The sequence below is a fragment of the Octopus bimaculoides genome, chromosome 15 (genome assembly GCF_046866305.1).
Source record: "Octopus bimaculoides isolate indiv1 chromosome 15, ASM4686630v1, whole genome shotgun sequence".
Taxonomy (NCBI): domain Eukaryota; kingdom Metazoa; phylum Mollusca; class Cephalopoda; order Octopoda; family Octopodidae; genus Octopus; species Octopus bimaculoides.
In genome coordinates this window covers 36,876,299-36,895,000 of record NC_142942.1, presented here as the reverse complement: position 1 = coordinate 36,895,000, position 18,702 = coordinate 36,876,299, and the positions used below count along the sequence as shown (strand labels likewise).

Below are 18,702 nucleotides of genomic sequence, written 5' to 3'. Positions count from 1 at the left end.
TATATATATATATATGTATGTATGTTTGCATGTACATATATATATATATATATATGTATGTATGTTTGCATGTACATATATATATATATATGTATGTATGTTTGCATGTACATATATATATATATATGTATGTATGTTTGCATGTACATATATATATATATATGTATGTATGTTTGCATGTACATATATATATATATATGTATGTATGTTTGCATGTACATATATATATATATATGTATGTATGTTTGCATGTACATATATATATATATATGTATGTATGTTTGCATGTACATATATATATATATATGTATGTATGTTTGCATGTACATATATATATATATGTATGTATGTTTGCATGTACATATACATATATATATGTATGTATGTTTGCATGTACATATATATATATATATGTATGTATGTTTGCATGTACATATATATATATGTATGTATGTTTGCATGTACATATATATATATATATATGTATGTATGTTTGCATGTACATATATATATATATATGTATGTATGTTTGCATGTACATATATATATATATATATATGTATGTATGTTTGCATGTACATATATATATATATATGTATGTATGTTTGCATGTACATATATATATATATATGTATGTATGTCTGCATGTACATATATATATATATATATATATATGTATGTATGTTTGCATGTACATATATATATATATATATATGTATGTATGTTTGCATGTACATATATATATATATATGTATGTTTGCATGTACATATATATATATATATGTATGTATGTTTGCATGTACATATATATATATATATATGTATGTATGTTTGCATGTACATATATATATATATATATATGTATGTATGTTTGCATGGACATATATATATATATATATATGTATGTTTGCATGTACATATATATATATATATGTATGTTTGCATGTACATATATATATATATATATGTATGTATGTTTGCATGTACATATATATATATATATATGTATGTATGTTTGCATGTACATATATATATATATATGTATGTATGTTTGCATGTACATATATATATATATATGTATGTATGTTTGCATGTACATATATATATATATATGTATGTATGTTTGCATGTACACATATATATATATATATATGTATGTATGTTTGCATGTACATATATATATATATATATGTATGTATGTTTGCATGTACATATATATATATATATATGTATGTATGTTTGCATGTACATATATATATATATATGTATGTATGTTTGCATGTACATATATATATATATATATATATATATGTATGTATGTTTGCATGTACATATATATATATATATGTATGTATGTTTGCATGTACATGTATATATATATATGTATGTATGTTTGCATGTACATATATATATATATATGTATGTATGTTTGCATGTACATATATATATATATATGTATGTATGTTTGCATGTACATATATATATATATATATGTATGTATGTTTGCATGTACATATATATATATATATATATGTATGTATGTTTGCATGTACATATATATATATATATATGTATGTATGTTTGCATGTACATATATATATATATGTATGTATGTTTGCATGTACATATATATATATATATATATGTATGTATGTTTGCATGTACATATATATATATATATTTGTATGTATGTTTGCATGTACATATATATATATATATATATGTATGTATGTTTGCATGTACATATATATATATATATATATATATATATATATATATATATATATATATATATGTATGTATGTTTGCATGTACATATATATATATATATGTATGTATGTTTGCATGTACATATATATATATATATATGTATGTATGTTTGCATGTACATATATATATATATATATATGTATGTATGTTTGCATGTACATATATATATATATATATGTATGTATGTTTGCATGTACATATATATATATATGTATGTATGTTTGCATGTACATATATATATATATGTATGTATGTTTGCATGTACATATATATATATATGTATGTATGTTTGCATGTACATATATATATATATATGTATGTATGTTTGCATGTACATATATATATATATGTATGTATGTTTGCATGTACATATATATATATGTATGTATGTTTGCATGTACATATATATATATGTATGTATGTTTGCATGTACATATATATATATATATGTATGTATGTTTGCATGTACATATATATATATATATGTATGTATGTTTGCATGTACATATATATATATATATGTATGTATGTTTGCATGTACATATATATATATATATATATATATATATATGTATGTATGTTTGCATGTACATATATATATATATATATATATGTATGTATGTTTGCATGTACATATATATATATATGTATGTATGTTTGCATGTACATATATATATATATATGTATGTATGTTTGCATGTACATATATATATATATATGTATGTATGTTTGCATGTACATATATATATATATATATATGTATGTTTGCATGTACATATATATATATATATATATATATATGTATGTTTGCATGTACATATATATATATATATGTATGTATGCATGTACATATATATATATATATGTATGTATGTTTGCATGTACATATATATATATATATATATATATGTATATATGTTTGCATGTACATATATATATATATATGTATGTATGTTTGCATGTACATATATATATATATATGTATGTATGTTTGCATGTACATATATATATATATATGTATGTATGTTTGCATGTACATATATATATATATATATATGTATGTATGTTTGCATGTACATATATATATATATATGTATGTATGTTTGCATGTACATATATATATATATATGTATGTATGTTTGAATGTACATATATATATATATATGTATGTATGTTTGCATGTACATATATATATATATATATATATATGTATGTATGTTTGCATGTACATATATATATATATGTATGTATGTTTGCATGTACACATATATATATATATGTATGTATGTTTGCATGTACATATATATATATATATGTATGTATGTTTGCATGTACATATATATATATATATGTATGTATGTTTGCATGTACATATATATATATATATATATGTATGTATGTTTGCATGTACATATATATATATATATGTATGTATGTTTGCATGTACATATATATATATATATATATATATGTATGTATGTTTGCATGTACATATATATATATATATATATATATATGTATGTATGTTTGCATGTACATATATATATATATATGTATGTATGTTTGCATGTACATATATATATATATATATGTATGTATGTTTGCATGTACATATATATATATATATTTGTATGTATGTTTGCATGTACATATATATATATATATATATATATGTATGTATGTTTGCATGTACATATATATATATATATATATATATGTATGTATGTTTGCATGTACATATATATATATATATATATGTATGTATGTTTGCATGTACATATATATATATATATGTATGTATGTTTGCATGTACATATATATATATATATGTATGTATGTTTGCATGTACATATATATATATATATATATATATATATGTATGTATGTTTGCATGTACATATATATATATATATGTATGTATGTTTGCATGTACATATATATATATATATGTATGTATGTTTGCATATACATATATATATATATATGTATGTATGTTTGCATATACATATATATATATATATATGTATGTATGTTTGCATGTACATATATATATATATATATGTATATATGTTTGTATGTATGTATGATCGCGCGCGCGTGTTTATATATATACTAGCAAGCCATTGCCGTCAATGTCTGTCCATTTGTTTTCTTCAAATTCAGCTGCCAGCCATCAGTTCCTTCTGGAAAAACAGGACATAGTGTAGCGGATCATAAGAAGTGAGTTAATGCGTTTGTACGGTGCATTCTGACAGTGGATGATGAGTCCAAAGGATCTTTAATATCACCAGGAACCAACGCAGCAACTTTGGAATTCATAGGTAGGTTATATTGTCTACAGTGTTCATTGGATGGTTTTGATTTTTTATCGTGATGTAAAATGATTGAAAGATTTTCAGTTTTTGACAAATCTATAGCTGCTTGAAAAGATGGAACGTAAGGATTAACTTGACGAATATAGTTTTGTAGATCAGTTGCTATATCTGGATCTAACTGATCCATGTGCTCCATACGATTTCTGGTCTCATAATCTGTATCGTAGAAGTAAAGCTGAGCAAAAGTTGGCGATTGACCATCGTCTGGCAGTAAATTTCCAATTGTATGATGAATTTTACCTTGTATTTTGTATGTTGGATTAAATTCACTTAACGAAGTATCAATTTTGCATCCAATTGAAGCAAATGCAAGCACGTTGTTGTATGATAGAATTTTTGTTATAAATCTGCTATCGCCCCATAATTTCAAAATATCGTCTAATAAATTCGGAATAGGCTCAACTTTAACTTTCCCTTTTTCCCAGCATAGAGAAATTGGTTCAGCAGGCCAGTGTTTCGCTTTGCAATGCAGGCATACATAACCTCCAAAACTGTCACAGCTGTGAGACCGGTGTGATACTGGGATCTTATTTTCGTCAAAATCATCTTGCACTGCAATTTAATTATAATTGATTTCACTATCCGTGAGGGAAATATTTTGTAACTCGTCATCTTCGACTTGCAATTACGCTTGCCTAGCTTGCAGTCGTACTCGAGTGTTATAGGTTTGTTCGGTAGCTCTAACTGTAGGAGAACTTCTCCTTGATCGACGTGCTGCGGTATTGTTCTCTTGTTCTGCATCTCTGACAGCCGGATTTAGCCTACATGGTCGACATGCTGACGCATTTCTTTGTCGCTCAGAGTCTTTCACTTCTATATTCTGGCGCTTTGCACTCCGTGCTTCTGTATCTCTTTCTTGTTCAAGAAGCAAGTGTCTTCTACTATAGCCTCGGGCCGACCAAAGCCTTGTGAGTGGATTTGGAAGATGGAAACTGAAAGAAGCCCGTCGTATATATGTATGTGTGTTTGTGTGTCTGTGTTTGTCTCCCCACCATCGCTTGACAACCGATGCTGGTGTGTTTACGTCCCCGTAACTTAGCGGTTCGGCAAAAGAGACCGATAGAGTAAGTACTAGGCTTACAAAGAATAAGTCCTGGGGTCGATTTGTTCGACTGAAGGCGGTGCTCCAGCATGGCCGCAGTCAAATGACTGAAACAAGTAAAAGAGAGAGAGAGCAAAAATCCTGAGTATTGACTTTAGACATGCTCCTTCGCAAACGATCAGCTATTATTTTGTAAACAATGTTTCGAAACTGTTCATGTGTTCGAAAGGAGAGATCTGACTCTCACACTCAGTGTAGGAGGCCCAAGTTGCCAAACTTACTTCATTCGACAATATTACTCAATAGAGGAAGACGGGGTTGGGTTAGGTGGGGCGGGATTGGGGCAAGGGGAGGTAGAAGAAGTCGGACTGATCTCTGCGGGAGAAGGTAGGCCTCTCTATTCCTCTTACAAAACTTACCTCCGGGTGTCAAATTTGCCTCAATTGATGGTATTACTTGGGTAGGGGTGGTGGTGGGACAGGGGCAGAAGGAGGCAGTCAAGCATGTCCCTTTTGGAGGGTATAGGTCACCCTATTCCTTCTGCCAAAGTTATTTCTGGGTGCCAAAGTTACCTCAACTGATGGAATTTTTCTGAAAATAGGGGGTGGAGTGAGGGACTAAACCTATATATAAACCACCCTAAAGACACCCTGAACACCTGTACAAAGTTTCATGCCGATCGGCCCAACCGTTTGGCCGTGATGTGAGTAGACAGACGGACGGGCGGACATTATGCCCGTTATAGTATGATATAAGTGCATATCTGTGTGTGCATATGCATGTGTGTATATGTATATATAAATAAGTACTGATATTAAATTTTCAACTAAACCCTTCAAGACAGTGCCCCAGTATGGCCACTGTTCAATGACTGAGACATATAGATATCTGTAAAAGTCTGATGCTTATATATATATATATATATATGTGTGTGTGTGTGTGTGTGTGTGTATTAAAATTAGAAGATACAATGTTAGATATGCCAAATTGATTAAACTGCAAGTTCATCATTACTTATTTACAGTAGTATAATATAGCCTTGTTATTATTGATTTTGAGGAGGGAGAATGCACTGGGAGCCAGCTTTGTATAACAAGCGTTTGATGATATCTAGGAGAAATTTCACATGCCTGCAATGCATGTGGTAGACAGCTTTAATCAATATAGAGACTTCAATTGTTTTGAAGTTGTTTTCATTTTCTCTTTTTATTTTATTTCCCAGTATTTGTTTAGAACTGCTTGATCAAACTTTAACAGTAATTTTGAAACAATAAAAATTTAATTATCATTTATGTTATTGCTATAATTATATGATTATTTAGGTGATATAGGACATTAAAATGTTAAAGTGTATTCAGATTTTTAAAAAAGTATATAATTTAGAAAGGCAGGAAACGTAGCAGAGTTCATGGCATTAGTAGGCTTTCCTCAGACTGGTTAGATGGGTTGGTGTTTAGGTTGAATTTGTTGCTGGTCAACAGCTGAATGAAAAATGTTAGTAGGGAATCAATTCCAAATACTTGCAGCTCTAAGGAGGGAAAACTAAGCAGATATTTGATGCTGTGTGTTGAAAATAAGAGATAGTAGAGTTGTTGAAAGGGAGAGGTCATGTTAGCCCTTTATCATTTAGACCTGCCATATCCACCTCAAAATTTCCTACCTGTTTTATGTTAAAACTGGCCAGATCTGGCCTCTCACACCTACCCTACAATGTAATTCTAAAAATAAGCAATCACACCACCAAAATCCCAAAGCTATGAGATAATGCATAATTAATTCAAAACAATGTGAATGTATAAGCTTTACATTTGACAGATTAATCTGAACTGGCAAGACTTGTGAATATTTCATGAAATCAATGGTAAACTTATTGGGTTATTTCTGAAAGCTTTATCCGAAAAACCTGAAAGCATAACCTGTGTTGTGTCTGTATCAAAGAAAATTTGAATATAATGATTACTTCATGCACTTAATATATACACTTTATATACTTTATGCAGAATATTTTAGACTTAATGCACAGCGCTTTCCCTCTTTCTCTCTCACTTTTTCTCATCAGAACCAGTGTTGCCACATGTTGCGCCATTGCCACACATACAAAATGCCTATTTAACCTGTTTATATTTATCATAAGATAAAACTCGTAAACCCGGGATCTTGTAAAGTGGGTCCTCATAAAGTTGACTCATTTAATGTCAGAGTAGGTTTTTACAGAAAAATTAATGGCTTATATACACATAATGAAATTGACTTTTATTTATGCTGGATGGTATAATGCTTAATTTTTCAGTATAAATTTACTTAAAACCACTAAATGGTTAACTAGTTTTTGAAGTCTTATGTTCATACTGGTAATCACAGTCCAGGCCATATTTTACATTGCTTGGAGTTTCTACCTATTGCAACGGAGCACATATTTAATTTCTCCTTCATAGTAAATTATCCATAAGTTCTGCCCATACTGACAATAATGATAATGACAAATTTTAAAGTTTGCTTGATGTTTTATAAGTGTGAAAGGGATTAAAATTTCAATACTACATATCAAAGGTTCCGACAAGAATAGGTGGAAAAAAATTCTGTTTACATAATCAGCTTGATCAGTCACCTTTCTCTGTCGGTTGAGTAAAGTGTCATCCAAGCTGATGTTCATTGGTAATTAAATGTAATTTGCAACACCTGTGAGTATTTATTAGCTTTGTTTTTGTTGGTAATTCTTATCAACAATTTTTCCTGTGATCGTGATGTGAGAAGACATATAGCAGTATGTTAAAGATCAGACATAATCCCTTGTGGGCAAGAAATGTAAAATTAAGTTTAAAATAAACAACACAAAAATTTTGTAATTTAATAGCTTTCAATGTGATACCTGTTAAACAGAAATTATTTTTATTTCATGAAAATTTAATAAAATCTTATCATAAGTGAAATTATGCTAAATACAACTAAATTGAAAACCTTTTTCCCCTAGCTATATTGGCAATTCTCAAAACTTTTAGGTGTGAATTTTACAGAAGTAGAAGCCTTTTTTTAACAAATTTTACCCTGAAAATCACCTGCGTAAATTACACAGGTGTGCAAATTACATGGGTGTTTACGGTAAGTAAAGAAAACTTTTGAATTGAGTTTTAATTATAAAATTACATCTCTCAACAGCTAAAAGCATTCTTTTTCAGCTTTAGAATTATTGTATATATATTCAAATGTTTCATTAAATAAAACCTTTTTTCTTTCTTATTTTGTCATATATTTTCTGTCATTCAGTCAAACACTTGAAATTACTAACTACATAGATGTAGAACAAAATTGGTAGTAACTAAGTCAAAATGAAGAATTTCTGATTTCTTGTTACTTTCTCTCATTTTGTACCATTGCATCATCTTTGGGAGTAAAATTTGGGGATCTTGTTCAAAACGGGGGCACCAGTATTTTCTTAACGAAACACTTTGAAACTTGGGACACTGGTAGAATGTGTCATATAAAACATCTTTTTCTCTTAGTCTTCTTAACAAAAAAACGTACATCGCAAGTTATTTCATGTTAAAGTTGTCGTATTTCTGTAATTTCAACCAATGACTGATGTCCATTCAGCCATAAAAATTAAGTGCTGACTATGTAAACAAACGATTCGCGGCGGTGATAAAATTATTATTTCCTTGTCAAAAAATGGCTGAAGCATATTGGCAGTAGCTAATAAACCTTTCTATTATAGGCACAAGGCATGGTTTTTGAGGGAAGGAGCAAGTCGGTTAGGGAAAACGAACGCACGTGTGTTGCCTCTGCAAAATGTCAGAAGTAATGGAGATTTAATACGCTTTACACCGCTTAGGAGTAACTGTAAACAGCTGAATACTTGTCAGTGATTGGTTGAAATTATCGAAATAAGACAATTTTTTACATGAAATAAATCCGAATACAAAAATTTTTTTCTGTTCTATAACACAAAATAGATAAGTATACGAAGTTTGAAAGTCTTTCGGTACCAAAAACACTACATAAAACATTAATGAAAACTGGTGCCCCCGTTTTGAACAAGATCCAAATTTGGTCAGTATAGGTTATGTAGTTGGGAGTAAAAATTGGTCAGTATAGCTAACATGGTTGTTGTTGAAGCTGAGAGTGTGAAACATAGGTGACAAGTACTATTTTCAAGAAATTTTTCTTCATATTTGATCCAATTGTAATTGAGGTAGCTAATGAAAAGCCTGAATAATTTTTGGTGAAGAAGCTATAAAAGATATTTTATGTTGAGTTTTTAGATTTAGTTGAGTTTCATTAATTTAATATTATGTGCTATTTTCCCATAATTCTCTTTCATTTGACCAAGATATTTTAAATTTTGTTGTATTTCTGATGCCTAAGGGTGGATGTTTATGTGTATGACTCTTTTTTCAAATTTAATTCTGGAGAACTGGAAGGGCATATTTACCTTATCTTGTCTCACTCATTCTGCCCAGCCTAAATTTGCTTTTTTGTATGTTCAAAAGGAACAGTGACAATTTTCTGAAATAATGTTCTGAATATGTTAGAGGTTTTACTGCATTTAAAGAAGGTCTTTGTTTCACTGTTATAGTTTTTGCGAGGTAGTGAACATTTGTAAAAAATACATTTTCTCCAAAGTAAAAAAATGCAGTAAATATTACTCATTGTGCCCTATTAACCCTTACTGGAAACTGGTAAAGCAGACTTTTGGAAATAGTTGTTTGAATTTGCCAGTTTTTGATGGGGGTTTCCTCAGTTTTTTTTTTTCATGCATTGCAAAATAATGAAGGGAATCTTAAAAGAAGAGTTTTTTAAATCCATGTTTTTTAAATGTTAGTATCTCTACCGTCCTCTTGCTCTCTCTCGCTCTCTCTCTCTCTCTCTCTCTCTCTCTCTCGCTCTCTCTCTCTCTCTCTCACACACACACATTATGCCTTTGGAACAGCAGCAACTAGAAAAATGTTTTTTTACTTTTAGGTAATTTTCTGTTATTTTATCTTATTCTACATTCTGAAACATATGTAACTCCCATTAGAAGGAATAAAGATCTTGCCCCACTCTTCCTTCCTTCATTGTACTTTTCACAATGAAGGAAAAATCAAACACCACAAGTGGATGTGTGAAAAATGAAATTTGAATTTTGGAAAAGTGTATCTATAAAGTGACATTTTCAGTCATTTATTTAAACATTCTTTGCCAACTCATCAAATTCAAATATTTGAAATAGAATGGATTCTGAGGTTTAAATTTGGTAATTTTCTAAGATTTTAATTCTTGTGTATAAGGAGCCCATTGAACTTGAAGTGCCCTGAGCCCCACCATGGCTTAAATCTGGTCTTGTGTGTGTATATACTCTTTACTCGTTTACTCTTTTACTTGTTTCAGTCATTTGACTGCGGCCATGCTGGAGCACCGCCTTTAGTCGAGCAAATCTTTGGAAGCCTGGTACTTATTCTATTGGTCTCTTTTGCCGAACCACTAAGTTACGGGGATGTAAACACACCACCATCGGTTGTCAAGCGATGGTGGGGGGACAAACCCAGACACACAAACATATATATATACATATATACGACGGGCTTCTTTCAGTTTCCGTCTACCAAATCTACTGACAAGGCTTTGTTTGGCCCGAGGCTATAGTAGAAGACACTTGCCCAAGGTGCCACACAGTGGGACTGAACCTGGAACCATGTGGTTGGTAAGCAAGCTACTTACCAGACAGCCACTCCTGCACCTATATGTATATATATATATATATATATATATATATATATAGACGGTTTAGATATAGATTCAAGGTTGACTATGGTACTTATGCGTAGGCACCCGAATATATATATATATATATATATATATATATATATATATATATATATATATATACACACACACACACATTTACACACACACACACACATATATATAAGAAATGCTTTACAGGAAGATTGAATTTCTGGGAATGGTAGTTATAAACTGTCCTAGATTATTATAATTTAAGCCGACCTGCTAGCTTTTAATATTCTGTATTGAAGGAAATTGCTGTAACAACACTGGCAACACGTTCCACTATTCCTCCATTAATATTGTCTCTGTCTCTTAACAGTATTCATTTATGTATCCATTCGTTTATTTATTTGAATCAATTCATTTAATATATTTGTTCTTATATTTTACTCGTCTATATCTGTTCCATGTAAATGGTCGTGTTACTACATTATTTCGTCTATATTATATATCTTATTTATATAATTCATATAGTATATACATATTTTATTCATCTCTGCTTTAGTTGTACAAATTACTCTCTTTCTCTCTCCTTTTTTCTTTATATGTCACTTTGTTTCTTTTTTCACTCTCTACCTAATTTCCTGTTCACTTCTTTTTTTCTCCTATTTCTATCAGTGTTCTCTAATTGCTTTCTCTCACTCTCTCACTCACACTCTCCCCCTTTCTCTTGTACCTTGTATAGATGCTTCTCTTCTAATTGCTTTTTCTGTTCCTTTTACCATCTCAAAATCATTATAAAATGCCTTGCCATTCATCCAGTTTTGGACATAGTTATTTGTAACTTAACAAAATAAAGTGTTCCTTGATTATTCAATGTGGATTCCCAACAAATATAATGGTGAAATGCATGTAGGAACTATAATATACGCCCGTGTTTGCCCTCATTTCGGATCTTTTCAATTTGATGGCCAGATTTTTTAATTAATTTTGTTTAACTAAACACTAAACTTCGGATACTGGTAGAATGTGTCACATAGAACAGGGTTTACTCAAAACTTTTTTGACAAAATTTTATATTTTAGAAGTTATTTCATGTTAAAATTGTCATGTTTGGGTAATTTTAATCAATCAATGACATGTATCCAGCTGAAGAAAATTACTGCTGCTGCTTGTGAACAACAACTTCTTTAATAACCAGAGATGTTTTTATAGCAACATAGGTTTGCTGTATCAGGGTTGATTTGAGGCTAAATAACAACAAACTTATTACTGAGACAGACCAACAACGGAGCCTGTATGTGGTTGCATGACTTGCTAGAAAAAGTAGCCAAACTCTTTTTTATATACAGAATAGAAAAACCTCTATCCTGTGATATACATGTACAAGTTAGTCTTTTACTCACATGCTTTTTCTTGAACTTGCCGAAGAGCAAAAAGCATGTCAACTGTGCCTCTCAGACAGAAATCCACATTGTGATTCAGGATATATGCATGTTTACTACATGCGTATTGATGAGGTTAAGAATCACCATTGAAAGAATTTTTCCACCATTGCACAACAAACTTATTTCCTTTGGGATAATGACATACACTGTTCTTCCCTTTGGTTTTTTGTACAAGTGCATTATAATTGCATCTTTGAACTTATCCAATTTCTCAGATCAAACAGACCAGTTCATGCAGCTTTCTTACAAGCTGTCTACGACCATACTTGTACACTTCTATGGGAATACTGTCTTGTCCAGGAGCTTTACCACTGAGAAGTTTTTTAATAGCTGTACTTATCTCTTCTAAGGAAGAATCTTCTGCAAGTTCCTCAATTATAGGCTTCTGATGGATTTCATTGAATACATCAGGATCAGTAATGGATTCTTGATTTAATATGGATTTAAAATGTCAGCCCATCTTTTCAGAATTTCATCTTTGCTACTTAAGATTTTTGACCTGTCATTAGAAAGAATAGGTTGTGCCTTGTTTTGGAACAAATACACCTTTCAGTTTATCATACAATGCTTTCAAGTAATGGGAGTTAGCAGCCCGTTCCAGTTCTTGGATTTTTTTTGCCCACCAAGAATTTTTCATCTCATGCAATTTTTTTCCAAGCAATTTTCTTAGAGATGTATAAGGATCTGAGTGATGGTAAGTTTTTGTTTCAGATCCATGCCTTGTGTCTTTTGTGCATAGTTTTTAGGAAAAGTGTGATTTGAGAATTATTCACATTGAACCAATTTTGATGCTTGCCTTTGATATTGGAAAAGCAGTGTTATACCTAGATAGAATGAGTCTTACAGGTGCTATTACATTCTACAAAGAGACGGCCATCACCCTTTGTGCTAGAAATTTCCAGCAACACCCTTTGCCTGTTCTTGTCACCATAGGATAATCAACTCACCTTCAAACTACCTCCACAATGAATTTGTTTAACATGGTATGGACTTGTGTCACTTGTCACACTCTCTTGTCCAGAAAGCTTAAATTCTGGTGCATATTAATGCCACTTGGGGAAAAGACTGTCTGGATGCAGGGCTGGTGGCTTGGCAGCACCCAAAATGGAATTTGTTCAGGTTTCAATAATAAATGAAGCTCCAGTCCTCTAATAATAATAATAATAATAATAATAATAATAATAATAATAATAATAAATGCCTTGATGCAGTACCAGACAGTGGCTCTCATGGCTTCTCATCTTAACTGATTGGAAGAGTTATCATGTACATTGTTTTGTCTTGGTATAAAAGATGGGCTACAGCAAATATTCTGCTCAGTACCACAGATTTGCTTGTCAGTTGTTTGATCGTAACCAGTTGAACATGTCCCTTAGTGGCTGACAACATGTGCATCTCTGATCATGAGCAGAAGCAGTAGGGGAGTATCATGGTCATGTGTTGAGAGAAATTCTTTGGGGTTTGGATAATTCACTTTTGGAAACATGGTTGTTTCATTCAACATCCTTTAACAACCGTTATTCGGGGACCTTTTGAGCAGGATAGGCTACTCGACCTGAAGAAAATTCTAACTGGGCCCCACCTGCAAGGTCATATGCTGTTAATCTTGATATGAGATCACCATGTCATGCACATATAGTTGTAATGCATATGCCTGATGTACCCTTATCAGACGAGTAGTCATGATGGGTATACCGGGCTTCATATATTTTACCCCAGTATCACTCTGATGGCATGCACTGCTCTCTCACTCAATAGTAATAATAATGATGATGATAATAATAATAATAATAATAATAATAATCCTTTCTACTATTTTGGGGGGGAGGGAACTAATTGATTACATTGACCCCAGTGTTTCACTGGTACTTCATTTATCCTTCCCAAAAAGAAGAAAGGCAAAGCCAATCTCAGCAGAATTTGAACACAGGACACAAGATGGATGAAATGCTGCTAAGCATTTTGCCTGGTGTGCCAACAATTCTGCCAGCATGCCACCTTAATAATAATCTTTTCTACTCTAGGCACAAGGCCCAACATTTTTGGAGAGGGCGCCAGTTGATTAGATCAACCCCAGTATGCAACTGGTACTTAATTTATTGATCCTGAAAGGATGAAAGGTAATGATAATGTGGTTGTTGCATTTTATCTGTATTTTCTATTCAGTGATAGGTTCCATTCACTTAAAGATGTATTGTACAGGGGAATCGATATGGTTTTTATGTCATTGGTAATCCACATGCCATCATGTTTATCTTTAGCTTACTGCTAGAGTACCAATGTAGGTTATATTCTGTCCAGTACTCTGCCAACCTTTCAACCAGGCTCCTGGCATTTCCCCCTATATATGCTCTGGTCTAAGTTTTTACAATTGCCTCCATACATTTTAACCAATAAACTATATTCCCTATTTTACAGCTGATCCTAAGGTTTATATTACACATAATATAATTCCTATTTGTGCATGTTGTCTTATCAAAGTGATATAATCTAGTTATTTGTTATCCACTAGATATCCCTGGTTTCTCTACTATCGTAATTTTAAGTTTAGCATTACTCAAACCTTTCCTAAACTTTTGGGCTAATTCTCTTTTATCATGTGTTTGCCTACTCTACCTTACTAATCCTTTCCAGCCTGTTCCATATTTTTTTTTATATCGTGGGCAAATTCCATATGTACCATTTCTTATTAAATCTTCTTTTTCTCTGCACCCCCTTGTATACCCTGATTCTATCTTCTTTGAGTGTAACTGGAGAACTGTTTGTGGTGCAGGAAGTTCTCTGCGTTATTGCATTATATCCTTATTTTGCAGGGTTTGCATGAGACAGATTTATTATTCATTACTCTAAGTCTGCTATAATTTATATTTATTGTAACGTTGCAATATAATGAATTTCTTATGGAAGAAGTACTTAGAGACCATGAATTATCACATGAAAGAATGGAGGAAAGAATGTACTTTGTTAACTATTGTCTCAAGCCAGAGTTAAGTAGCAAGGACAGGGAATCTGGAATTTGGGTGCATAGTTGGATAATCAGAACAGTAAGTCATTTCTATTTTAAAAAAATTAAATTGAGATAAAATAATTACATACATAATACATATGTATATGATACATATATAATGCAAAATCACGTTAAAATCCAAATCCCAAACCAAAGAAAACACAAACACGAGGAAAAAAAGAAAGAAAAAAATCATCAGTTCAACATCAAGGGTCTCAACTGGTTGCACACCACAAGGTTCAACAGAACCTACTGAAGCATGCCAACATGCTGGTAGCATTAGCATGGGTGAGGCTAAGACATTGGAACAGTGTGGACATCACCTGACATCATGGTAAACTAAGCCACCAATGAGGGATAGTGCATTGTCACCTTGATGCTCTGGTGCATAGAGTTAGCTATACAATGAATGTTTTCCATATATAACTTTGTGAAGTTGGCAAGATTTTACTTCAAAAGATTGTCTAAGTTTTCTGCCCTACCAGGACACAAAGAAACTAGCCATGTCTCCAGCAGTACTGGCACCAATGGCTGCCCCTTTTTTCTTGTATGTACAGCTTATTAAATTTGAGCACACGTCCCTTCAATTACCTTTTTATGCTGGCACAATGATATGTGTAATCGTTTTTCTTGTGTGTTATTCTTTGACCTTTGGATGAGTCTACGTTTAACCACTCAGCTTCCACAGAAGACACACACACACACACACACACACACACACACACACACACACACGTTATCACTAAAATCCTGGTAAATGATACAGAATCTGTAAACTAGGAAACAAACACGTTTGGGGTAGAGATCATTACTGTTGATGAGGTTGGGAATAGCGAGGAAAAGATTATTAAAAACCAGCAGATTGATTTAATGAACAAACGATTGATCAGATTACCAATTAGCTAATTGGTTAACAAGTTGACTAATAGTTAACAACAGGCATGAAATAGAACTTGTGTGGTGTATATTATTGGCATAATGATCCACCCGAGATATAACAACAACAACAAAAAAAGAAAGAAAAGAAAAGGAAAAGGAAAGAAAGAAATCACTCATATATTTATAGATACCTGCTAAAAGTAGCTTCACGTCAAGGATTATCTTAACAAATCTTTTGATCTAATATAGTAAAGCATCCTTGTATATCTGATTAGTTCCGCACGATAGTATGGTTGACAATGCGACGTTGAACATGATATTTGTAGCAGTGTAAGAATATTACTCCACGTAACGTGAAATGACAAACCTGCTGTGCGATAATCGAGTTTTACTTAAAAGTTGGAATGGAAATAACAGACTACATACAGCAGCTGATTCTTGAGAACGATGTGATTTTTTTTTCATCGCAACAATTCTATCCTTTTTTTTTTTAAATTTCAAAAACACCACCTTGTTTTGTTTGCTTTCTCAGTCTTGTTTTGTTCGTTGGCATTGTGGTAGTTTTTTTTTTGCAACAAATCAAAATTGTAGAATCGTTATTGTTGGTCAGGTTAATATTGTTTTCATTGTTAGAAATGGATATGTATTAGCTGTTAGCCTTTGTGGCCAATAAAAGAATTAATTGCTAGAAAATGGTTATCATTCTTTGTTTGTGACAAAACAAAAACCAAAACATCACATATTGTGATTATTATAACAATATGCTATTATTTATAAAAATAGATGTTACTGATAATAATGTTATTTTGTATTATAATATATAATATTAATTTGTTATATCTAATATGAATATTGATGAGGCAATTTATTGATAATGATTTCTTTTAATCATTAAAAAAAAAATTCTTCCACGGTCACCTAACAAGCTACGGTTTAGTAAAATGTGATTCCTTCGTTAAACAAAGATTTATGATGATAATTTTGTTTTAGCTCGTAAGGCGCTGAGCTGGCAGAAAAAGTTATCACGCAGGCCAAAATGCTTCGCGGTATTTCGTCTATCTTTACGTTGTGTGTTCAAACTCCGCCGAGGTAGACTTTACCTTTCGGGGTCGATAAATTAAGCACCAGGTGCGTACTGGGGGAGTCTAATTGACTTTCCCCCTCCCCCAAAATTTCGGGCCTTGTGCCTAGAAAAGAATATTGTTTCACCTCGTGTTTTCCGAATATAAATAAATAAATAAAATAAATAACACGAAGCCGGTATTGTCTCATTCAACAAAAGCACCACGGAATGGGTCAGCTGTATGTGTATAAAAATATTTTACGCTGGGAAAGTAGTACAACAACAAGATTGAAGAGACGAGAAAAAAAATTATCGAAAAGAACCAAGTGCAGAGATTTTTGATTTCCGTTCCAAATTTTAATCGAAACTCGATCAAATCACCAATTTGCAGTGGTCCTACCAACATACTATGTAGCAGTAATCCTGCTGATGGCATCAACTATGTGACAGCTAGCCTACCTGTCCTGTTACCGCTCTCCTCTCCCCTTTATTCATTTCGCTTTAGTACCCCATCTGTTCTAGTTAAAGAAAAATTTTAAGAACCTGAAATAAAATGAACTATGTAGTAGTGTTATGCAGTATTGATATAGTGCTGCATATAGTAAGGCAGTATGTGATTCAGCGCTGTATAGTAATGCAGTATGTGATGTAATATTGTATTGTGATGTAGTTTGTGATGTAGTGCTATATAGTAATGCAGTATTGTTATAGTGTTGCATAGTAATCCAGTTTGCGATGTAGTTCTGCATAGTAATGCAGTTTGTGACGTAGTGCTACACAGTAATGCAGTATTATCATAGTAATGTAGTACTGCATTATAATGTAGTTTGTGATGTAGTACTGCATAGTAATGTAGTTTGTGATGTAGTGCTGCATAGTAATGTAGTTTGTGATGTAGTGCTGCATAGTAATGTAGTGTGTGATGTAGTGCTGCATAGTAATGTAGTGTGTGATGTAGTGCTGCATAGTAATGTAGTGTGTGATGTAGTGCTGCATAGTAATGTAGTTTGTGATGTAGTGCTGCATAGTAATGTAGTTTGTGATGTAGTGCTGCATAGTAATGTAGTTTGTGATGTAGTGCTGCATAGTAACGTAGTTTGTGATGTAGTGCTGCATAGAAATATAGTTTGTGATGTAGTGCTGCATAGTAATGTAGTTTGTGATGTAGTGCTGCATAGTAATGTAGTTTGTGATGTAGTGCTGCATAGTAATGTAGTTTGTGATGTAGTGCTGCATAATAATGCAGTGTGTGATGTAGTGCTGCATAGTAACGTAGTTTGTGATGTAGTGCTGCATAGTAACGTAGTTTGTGATGTAGTACTGCATAGTAATGTAGTTTGTGATGTAGTACTGCATAGTAATGTAGTTTGTGATGTAGTACTGCATAGTAATGTAGTTTGTGATGTAGTGCT

The 18,702-nt window shown here is 31.8% G+C and overlaps 1 protein-coding gene across 4 annotated transcripts in view; it reads right to left on the bottom strand.

Moving 5' to 3' along the window:
• LOC106879588 (uncharacterized) overlaps positions 1-18,702 on the bottom strand; it is a 90,169-nt gene that overhangs the window by 25,849 nt on the left and 45,618 nt on the right. The window contains exon 1 of one of the 4 annotated variants that reach the window (XM_052973267.2): positions 16,419-16,623. The exons of 1 other annotated variant lie outside the window; for it this stretch is intronic. The gene's annotated coding sequence lies outside the window, so the exon portion shown is untranslated. Of the gene's footprint in view, positions 1-16,418; positions 16,624-18,702 lie in introns of those variants that run through there. 2 more of the 4 variants (XM_089363711.1, XM_089363710.1) reach the window with 2 other exon arrangements.